Source organism: Macaca thibetana, chromosome 3 (assembly GCF_024542745.1).
Source record: "Macaca thibetana thibetana isolate TM-01 chromosome 3, ASM2454274v1, whole genome shotgun sequence".
Classification (NCBI taxonomy): Eukaryota; Metazoa; Chordata; class Mammalia; order Primates; family Cercopithecidae; genus Macaca; species Macaca thibetana.
In genome coordinates, this window is record NC_065580.1 from 46,449,025 (window position 1) to 46,458,470 (window position 9,446).

The window sequence follows — 9,446 nt, forward strand, 5'->3', positions numbered from 1 at the left end:
GCAAGACTATGTTTGTCTTTCCATGGGGTTCCCCAGGTTTCCGAGGCTAAGCTCTTCCCAGGGTTCTCTACTTCACGGTCCTTACCTGGGAGTCTGCCCTACTCTCCAAGGTGCTTTACCAACCAAGAGGAAGAGAACTTCTGTGCCCCTGCAGTGTTGTTTGTACCCTTAGTATTTAAAGTGTCTTATTTCTAAATTTCCAAGTAGTCAGTGTCCAATCGATACCTGTATGTGTATGTTTAACAATAAATAACCTTCTGCTTCTGGCATTCAAGAGTGGTCACCAACTAAAGTCTTCAGCATAAGGCAAGTATAGGGGAACAGGCCACCAAAGTGAAGTAGTTATGCATATTAAACATTTGATTATATGTTCGGCAGGGAGCCATACAGATCCCATTGCAGTCTGGTTACCAGTCTCAATTGGAATGTGTCCATGGACCAGAGGACAAATTTCATTTAAGACAAACATAAGGTAACACAACCAAGATCTATTTCTTTTCAGTTTCTCTAATTCTGATTTCCTGCCTTTGCAGTTGAGCAAATTTTTTTATCTTATTCAAGAGCACCTTTTAAGATAATCACACAAATGATAAATGCACATAATCACCTCGCCCAAGCCACCATATCAATGCATTTGTGCAGTGCAATCAATTCTCCAAATGCTTCCCCTATCTTTGCTTTCATTCCTTATCAAATGATCCTTTCAAAAAAATGTAGCCTGAGGAGAGTAAGGAGACTAAGTGGAGGAAAACTGTGAACCTCAAGAATTAGGTTCACAGGAGGAAAATTAAAAGGTAGATGGCTAGATTTTAGGGATTACATGTTAGGATTAAATAATGCCCCCTAAAATGCTTGATAATAATCTGGTACATTTGAAAGACTCTAATGATAATTTGGTAAGCTCAAAAGAATGGCTTTTTTTAAAATTAGCTTTCCAAAATCTATTTTTACTTCTTAACAACACACTCATTTTTTATTTTTTTTCCACAGTTTTTATTAAACAAACACTTCCAGAAAGTGGTTCTGCTCCGATGACTTCTCTGGAGACAGCTACACTGACTTCAGAGAGGGCACTTCTTCAGTTTGAAGGGACAATTCTGTGCTCTCCACCAGAGTGGCACCTGAGGTCACGACTGCTTATGCTCCTACAGTGGTCACTGATGGTAGGAGCCATATTTTGATGTCTGAAGGGTGAAGGTGACTTTCACAAAAGGGTTTTGGTATTAGTCTGCTAGGGTTGTCATAACGAAGTGCCACAGCTTGGGTGGTTTAAGCAACAGAAATTTACTTCCTCCTATCTGTGAAGCTTAACACTCCAAGATTAAGGTGTTGGCAGGGTTGGTTTCTTTGGAAGGCTTCTCGCCTTGACGAGATGCTCATTTTTCCTTGTGTCTCCACATGTCATCGCTCTGTGCGTGCCTGGGTCCTAATCTCTTCTTCTTATAGGGACATCCTTAATGTTGTATTAGGGCCCACCAAAATGACTTCATTTACCTTAATTACCTCTTTAAAGGCCCTGTCTTCACAAACAGTCACATTCTGAGGTATTGAGGGTCAGAACTTTAACATGAATTTGAGGGGGATGCAATTCAGCTCTACTCCAAATTTCTTTGTACCTTTATCCATCCAGTCTTCTTTCCTTTCTTTCTTTTCTCTGAGGTCCTTCCATCTGCCCAAAGCCAGTTCCTCTATGTTTGTGTTTGCTCCTATGGCCAGTCACGCCCTCCAAAATTCTTTTCATTTAATGACTCTTTCCCATCTCAAGTCTCTCCCTCTTTATTGATTGTTTCCCCTCGGCTCACCAAAACAAGCTTCGAGTTCCAATTTATTTTTTTGGAGATGGAGTCTTGGCCTGTTGCCGAGGCTAGAATGCAGTGCCATGATTTCAGTTCACTGCAACTTCCACCTCCTGGATTCAACCAATTCTCTAGCCTCAGTGTCCCGAATAGCTGGGATTACAGGCACATGCCGCCGTGCCTGGCTAATTTTTGTATTTTTAGTAGAGATGGGGTTTTACCATGCTGGCCAGGCTGGTCTTGAACTCCTGACCTCAGATGATCCACCCTCATCAGCCTCCCAAAGTACTGGGATTACTGGCATAAGCCACTGTGACAAGCCAAGTTCCAATATTTTTAAAGCAAAACAAAACACAAATTTCTTAACTTGTGTCTTGTCCCTGTTTTTCACTACTAAAGCTTTCAGAGACTGGCAATTAGAGAAAGAGATAGGGGTAGAAAGTTTATTCAAACCAGCCGGGTGTGGTGGCTCCATGCCTGTAATCCCAGCACTTTGAGATGCCAAGGCAAGCAGATCACCTGAGATCAGGAGTTCAAGACCACCCTGGCCAACATGGGGAAATCCTATCTCTACTAAAAATACAAATATTAGCCGGGCGCGGTGGCTCAAGCCTGTAATCCCAGCACTTTGGGAGGCCGAGGCGGGCGGATCACAAGGTCAGGAGATCGAGACCACAGTGAAACCCCGTCTCTACTAAAACTACAAAAAATTAGCCGGGCGCGGTGGCGGGCGCCTGTAGTCCCAGCTACTCAGGAGGCTGAGGCAGGAGAATGGCAGGAACCCGGGAGGCGGAGCTTGCAGTGAGCCGAGATCGCGCCACTGCACTCCAGCCTGGGCAACAGCGTGAGACTCCGTCTCAAAAAAAAACAAAAAACAAAAAAAACAAATATTAGCCAGGTGTGGTGGTGCACACCTGTAATCCCAGCAACTTGGGAGGCTGAGGCAGGAGAGTCACTTGAACCCAGGAGGCGGAGGCTGTGGTGAGCCAAGATTGTGCCATTGCACTCCTGCCTGGGCGACAGAGTAAGACTCCATCTCAAAAAGAAAAAAGATAAAGTTTATTCAAAGGAATAATAACAGAGAACTCCCCAAACCTAAAGAAAGATATCAATATCCAAGTACAAGAAGGTTATATGACATCAAGCAGATTTAACCCAAAACAGACTACCTCAAGTCATTTAATAATCAAACTCCCAAAGGTCTCTTGCATGTTAAAGCAGCAAGAGAAAAGAAACAAATAACACATAATGAAGCTCTTATATGCCTGGCAACAGACTTTTCAGTGGAAACTTTATAGGCCAGGAGAGAATAGCATGATGTATTTAAAGTGCTGAAGGAAAAATACTTTACCCTAGAATAGTATATCTGGTGAAAATATTCTTCAAACATGAAGATGAAATAAAGATTTTCCCAAACAAAAGCTGGGGGATTTCATCAATATCAGACCTGCCCTATAAGAAATCCTAATGGGAGTACCTCAATCAGAAGGAAAGGAACATTAATGAGCAATAAGGAATCACCTGAAACTATGAAACTCACCAGTAATGGTAAGTACACAGAAAAACACAGAATATTATAACACTGTAACTGTAGTGTGTAAACTTTTAAGTAGAAAAACTAAAAAATGAACCAATCAAAAATAATAACTACAACTTTTCAAGACATAGTACAATATGATATAAATAGAAAAAACAGATAGTTAAAAAGCTGGGGGGTTGGGATGAAGCTCAGGATAGAGTTTTTATAAGTTTTCCTTTTACTTGTTTGTTTATGTGAACAGTGTTAAGCTGTTATCAGGTTTAAATAATTGATTATAAGATAGTATTTGCAAGCCTCATGGTAACCTCAAACCAAAAAAACATACAATAGATGCACAAAAAGTAAGAGCAAAAAACTAAATCATATCATCAGGAAAATCACCTTCACTAAAGCAAGACAGGAATGGAAGAAAGAAAGAAGACCACAATACAATCAGAAAACAAATAGAAAAATGCCAGGAGTAAGTTCTTATTTATTAATAATAACATTGAATTTAAATGAACTAAACTCTCCAATCAAAAGGCTGAATGGATGAAAAAATAAGACTCATGATCTGTTTTCTACAAGAAACACACTTTACCCATAAGAACAAACAGACTGAAAATAAAGGGATAGGAAAAGATATTCCATGCCAATGTAAACCAAAAAAGAGCAGGAGTAGCTATATACTTACATCAAACAAAATAGATTTTAAGAAAAAACTGTAAGAGACAAAGAAGGTCACTATATAATGATAAAGGGGTCAATTAAGCAAGAGGATATAACAGTTTTAAATATACATGCACCCAACACTGGAGCACCCAGATATATAAAGCAAATATTATTAGAGCTAAAAAGAGATGCCCCAATACAATAATAGCTGGAGACTTCAACACCCCACTTTCAACATTGAAAAGATCAACCAGACAGAAATTCAACAAAGAAACATCAGACAAAATCTGCATTATAGACCAAATGGATCTACTAGATACATACAGAGCATTTCATCCAAGAACTGCAGAACACATATTCTTTTCCTCAGCACACGGATCATTCTCAGGGATAAACTATAAGTTAGATCAGAAAACAAGTCTCAAAACATAAAAAAAAAAAAACCTGAAATAATATCAAGCATCTTCTCTGACCACAATGGAATAAAACTAGAACTCAATAACCAGAAGGCTTTTGGGAACTATACAAATACATGGAAATTAAATAATATGCTCCAGAATAACCAGTGGACTAATGAAGGAATTAAAAAGGAAATTGAAAAAATTCCTTTTCATTTATCATTTAAATGATAATGGCAACATAACATACCAAAATCTACGGGATACAGTAAAAGCTGTACTAAGAGGGAATTTTATAGCTATAAGGGCCTACATTAAAAAAAAAAAAACAGAAAAAAAAACCAACTTCAAATGAACACCTAATGATACATCTTAAAGAACAAGAAAAGCAAGAGCAAACCAAACCCAAAATTAGTACAAAAAAGAAATAATAAAGATCAGGGAAGAAATAAATGAAATTGAAATAAAAAAATACAATAGATCAATGAAACAAAAAGTTGTTTTGAAAAGTTTAACAAAATTGACAAACTTTTAGCCAGACTAATTAAGAAAAAAAGAGAGATGATACAAATAAATGAAATCAGAAATGAAAAATGAGACATTATAGCTGATACCACAAAAATTCAAAGAATCATTAGTGGGCACTATATACAACTCTATGCTAATAAATTGGAAAATCTAGAAGAAATGGGCAAATTCCTAGATACATACAACCTACGAAAAGTGAACCGAGAAGAAATCCAAAACCTGAACAGACTGATAACAAGTAACATAACTGAAACCATAATAAAAAGTCTCCCAGTAACGCAAAGCCCAGGACCTGATGGCTCCTCTGCTAAATTCTACCAAACATTTAATGGAGAATTAATACAATTCTACTCAAACGATTCTGAAAAATGATTTTTCAGAAAAATAGAGGAGGAGAAATACTTCCAAATTCACTCTCGAAGGCCAATATTACCCTGATACTAAAACCAGACAAAAACACATCAAAAAATAGGCCAATATCTCTGAAGAATATTGATGCAAAAATCCTCAGCAAAATACTAGAAAACTGAATTCAACAATACATTAGAAAGATCATTCATCATGAGCAAGAGGGATTTATCCCTGAGAAGCAAGCATGGTTCAACCTAGGCAAATTAATCAATGTGTTACATTATATTAACAGAATGAAGAATAAAAACCATATGATCATTTCAACTGATGCTGAAAAAACATTTGATAAAATTCAACACTCCTTCATAATAAACCCCATCCCCCCCCGAAAAAAACGAGATAGAAGGAAAATACCTCAATGTAATAAACTATATATAACAGACCCACAGATAATATCATACTGAATGGGGAAAAGCTGAAAGTGTTTCCTCTTAGATCTGGAACATGACATGGATGCCCACTGTCACCACTATTATTTAATATAGTACTGGAAGTCCTAACTAGAGCACTCAGACAAGAGAGGCATCCAAGTTGGAAAGGAAGAAGTCAAATTATCCTTGTTTGCAGATAATATGATCTTATTTTTGAAAAAATCTAAAGACTCCACAAGAAAACTATTAGAACTGATATATTCAGTAAAATTGCAGAATACAAAATCAACATACAAAAATCAGTAGCATTTGTATATGCCAACAGTGAACAATGTGAAAAAGAAAAAAAAAAGTAACCCCATTTGCAGTAGCCACACATAAAATTAAATACCTGGGAATTAATCAAAGAAGTGAAAGATCACTATGAAACACTGATGAAAAAAATTGAAGAGGATACCAGAAAACAGAAAAATATTTCATGTTAATGGATTGGAAGAAAGAATATTTCTAAAATGTCCATACTACCCAAAGTAATCTACAGATTCAATGCAATTACTATCAAAATACCAATGACATTCTTCACAGAAATGGAAAAAACAATCCTAAAATGTATATACAAAAGACCCACAGTAGCCAAAGCTATCCTCAGCAAAAAAAAGACTGGAGGAATCATGTTACCTGATTTCAAATTATACTACAGAGCTATGGTAACCAAAATAGCATTGTACTGGCATAAAAACAGGCACATAGACCAATGGAACAGAATAGAGAACCCAGAAACAAATCCACAAACCTACAGTGAACTCATGTTTGAAAAGGTGCCAAGAACATACACTGGGGAAAAGACAGTTTCTTCAGTAAATGGTGCTGGGAAAACTGGATATCCATATGCAGAAGAATGAAACTAGACTCCTATCTCTTGCCATATACAAATATCAATCAAAATGAATTAAAAACTTAAATCTAAGACCTCAAACTATGAAACTACTACAAGAAAACATTGTGGAAAATCTCTAGGACACTGGTCTGGGCAAATAATTATTGAGCAATACCCACAAGCACAGGCAACCAAAGCAAAAATGGACAAATGGGATTACATCAAGCTAAAAAGCTTCTGCACAGCAAAGGAAACAGTCAACAAAATGAGGAGACAACTCGCAGAATGCAAGAAATATTTGCAAACTACCCATCTGACAAGGATTTAATAACCAGAATATATAAGGAGCTCAAACAACTCTATAGGAAAAAGTATTTAATAATCTGATCAAAACATGGGCAAAAAATTTGGATAGATATTTCTCAAAAGAAGACATAAATGGCAAGCAGGCATATGGAAAGGTGCTCAACATCATTGATCACAGAGACATGCAAATCAAAACTACAATAAGATTTCATCTCACCCCAGTTAAAATGGATTTTATCCGAAAGACAGGCAATAACAAACGCTGGATAGGATGTGAAGAAAAAGGAACCCTTGCAAAATGTCAGTGGGGTTGTAAATTAGTACAATGACTATGGAGAACAGTTTGGAGGTTCCTCAAAAACTAAAAATTGAGCTATCATATGATCCAGCAATCCCACTGCTTGGTGTATATCCAAGAGAAAGGAAATCAGTATATCAAAGAGATATCTGTACTCCCATTTGTGTCAGCACTGTCTACAATAGCTAAGATTTGGAAGCAACCTAAGTGTCCATCAACAGATGAAAGGATAAAGAAAACATGGTACATATACAAAATGGAGTACTATTCAGCCATAAAAAAGAATGAGATCCGGTCATTTGCAACAACATGGATGAAACGGGATCATTAAGTGAATTAAGCCAGGCACAGAAATACAAAAATCGCATGTTCTCAATTATCTGTGGGATCTAAAAATCAAAACAATTGAACTCATGGACATAGAGAATAGAAGAATGGTTACCAGAGGCTGGGAAAGGTAGTGGGGAGTATGGAGGGAAGGTAGGGATGGTTAATGGGTACAAAAAGCAGAATGAGTAAGATCTACTATTTGATAGCACAAGAGGATGACAATAGTCAACAATAACTTAATTGTACATTGTTAAGTAACTTTAAGAGTGTTATTGGATTGTTTTTAACTCAAAAGATAGATGTTTGAGGGTATAGATACCCCATTCTCCATGAATAAAAAATAACAACAAAAAACAAAGACTGGCACTGCTGACATTTTCCTGAAGCAGTTCCCTCTCTTTGCTCTGGCCCTGCTTGTTCTTGGCTCTCCTCTCACAGCTCAGCTCTTGACCTACTCTTCGTCCTGTAGCCTCTCAATTGGTGACCTTAACTGCTCCAATGGCTTCAATAAAAACCTCTGTTCAAATATTTACCAAATCAATATAATTTGCTTTGACCTAAGCTGCTGACCCAGGTTACCAACTGCTTCCTAAGTAGCTCCACTTGGGTGCATGACTGGCACCATCCACACACCATGAGCAACACCAAATTAATCATTTCTCCCTAATACCCACATATTTTCAACAAACAAATTGGAAGTTTTAAAAAGCAAGAGGGAAATAAAAGGGAAACCTACAGATTCAAATAGATTTAAGAGACATATCAGCCTTGTAGATTACATGTTGAACATGATTCAAACAAGCTGGAAAAAATTATAATACAATCAGGAAAATTTGAATGCTACATAGAATTATAGTTAAATTTGTTTAGGTGTGATAACGGTATTAAGTTATGGTTTTTAAAAGTCCATTTTTCTTGAGGTACATGCTAAAATATTTATGGATGAAAGATGTGATGTCTGAGAGTTTTATTTACAGTAATATGGCAGGAAAGTGGGGGTTATAAATGCAGTAAGACTAGACATGAAGCTGGTAGTGCCTACCTACAGGTTCATGCACACACTTATTTCTACTCTGGCATTTGTTTAAAGTTTTCCATAATAAAAAGGCTGAAAATTTTTTAAAAAAAGGTCAAAAAGTACAATTGAATTTAAAAATCTATATGTCTTCTCATTCTAATTTTGGCCGATTCTTCTTTTTCATCTGTGTTATTTCACTATTCTTTGCCTTCTCCCTACAACCCCAAACACATAGGAACTGTGTTAAGCCCAGTTAGTTTTCCTTCTGAAGCATACTTGGTTTCCTTCCTCCTTTTAAAATTTTTTCTAATCATTCCCTAGGTGCACAGGACCTCATTCTCCTTCATCTGTGGTAACTTCCTGTCTCCTAACCCTGTCTTTCCTAAGAGAATAGTTTATCCTAACCAGAATAAATATATTGTAATCAGAATAAAATAACAGTGTAATTCCACTTGTATTTCCAGGCCACTCCTTAGAAGAGACTTATTTTGAAAAAATAGAATGATCTGTGGCAGGACTAAGTACCTAGAATGAAGCATGAAATGACTCTGGCTTTGGAGTGGTCGGGGAGAGAATGAGGAAAGAGGTTTGGGACTTAATTTGCCATTTCATTCCAAACTTGGGTTACATTTTTCTGATAATTGTTAACTAGGCAGAGACAACTGAGGCACTGGTTAAGAGCCAGACAGCCTCTTAGTTCCATGCCTCAGTTCCCTCCAAAGTAAAATGAAAAAATAATTGTACTTATCCTAAGGGTTAGCATGAGGACTGAATGAGCTAATATTTATAAAGTGTTTAAAATAGTGCCTGGCACATAGTAAATGCTATATAAAGTTGATGAACTATAACTTCTTTAACAAATTAGTAAATCCTTTCCTTAACAGACAAAAATTGCCACACCACATTGGTTTTTAGAATATTG